This window comes from Solanum tuberosum, unplaced genomic scaffold (assembly GCF_000226075.1).
Source record: "Solanum tuberosum cultivar DM 1-3 516 R44 unplaced genomic scaffold, SolTub_3.0 scf00015, whole genome shotgun sequence".
In the NCBI taxonomy this organism is placed as follows: domain Eukaryota; kingdom Viridiplantae; phylum Streptophyta; class Magnoliopsida; order Solanales; family Solanaceae; genus Solanum; species Solanum tuberosum.
In genome coordinates, this window is record NW_006238941.1 from 361,288 (window position 1) to 362,840 (window position 1,553).

Sequence of the window (1,553 nt, forward strand, 5' to 3'; positions counted from 1 at the left end):
CCAACAAGAATATCAACCCATATTTGCTAAATCACACCCCAAGAATGGGGGTTTTTAGCCACACATCAAGAAATAAGAAATTATACCTAACATGATAATGAAATCAACTGGGTATACGAAATTAAACCTTAAATTTAGCAAAGGAAAATGAATAGAGAAGACCCACTTCCAACTTGGGGAAGAAGAACTCCTTTCTTCAAGTCTCCACAAAACCCTCTCCAAACTTGAGAGAAAAATATCAGCTAAAATCTGTTCTAAAGTGAAAATAATAATAATAATTATTCCACACTAAGACTACAATTCTAACTAGTATTTATAGTTTTCACAGATTGTGCTGCGGAGGATTGTTCGGCGACATTAGTTGAGATCGCCGATGAACTCGGCGATCCGCCCTTTAATCAGCTCATCACCTTCGTTGTCTTGCCTTCAACATCCTCATATTCTGGATCATTGGGCGGTACAGTACTTCTTCGCGGAACCTCGCAACCCTGGTCAAAGAAACTCAAGTCCATATAGCACAAACTCACAATAAAACCCATAATAGTATCACACCCCCGCAATAAATTAATTCAAATTAGAGCACAGTTGATTTGAATTCTACCAATTACGCAAAGATTACTGGATGGTATTCAATGATGTATGAAATGTCATCAACACGGAGATTCAACCAAGACTTGACAATATCTGCACTATGCAAATGAGTACAATTTTACTAAATTAAACGCGGGGTTAGAATCACCAACCTTAAGTGCCGAATCAGATGCTAATGAAGTGCGGAGCAGCAATGAGATCCAACTCCGCGCACAATTTGACACTTACAATAATTTAGGCTTGCAAGATATATAAAACTAACGTGCAGGTGTGGGTTTGGTAGGATGAAGACATGGGAGAAAGTGGATGAACCAGAATATTTAAACCTGTGGCTTGCAGAAATCATCCAGTTTCTGCCCATTCGACGATGTACATTGGGTACGCTCATTCACTTGGCGAAGCTCCAAGTGTCTAATCTCTTCGCCAAATGTAACAGGACTCGCAACTCATGTGAGGATCCCAATGGCAGTCTATATTGCAATCGCCGACCAAGTTGGCAATTCGCCATTAATTTTCTACTGAACATCGAGTTTTTACAAAATTCCAGCTAACATTGCCTTGAGTCACCCGATGGAAAGAATCATGTTCGCCGATGTCATTGGCGATCCGCCAACTGGACCTGCTGTTTGCCTCCATATATTATTTCATTCGCCTCCCTTGCTCCAACCTGTACAAACTACACACCATTATTTTCTCAAAGTAAAACAAAGCAATAAAAGGTTTTTGGTTGCCTCCCAAACAATGCCTTAGTTAACGTCATGGCACGACGCAAGTCAGCAGTTATTCTTCATCCTCGGATTCGCCCATGTTGTAATTAGGTGAATCCTCGGCAAATGGTGGGTAGTGGCCTAATATCAAATGGCCGATTTGAGCATCCTGAGCTGGATGGTCATGGAGTGAGAGGCTGATGCTTCATTTAGCATTGCGATATTTTCCTTCATCTCATTCAACATCTCCTCTTG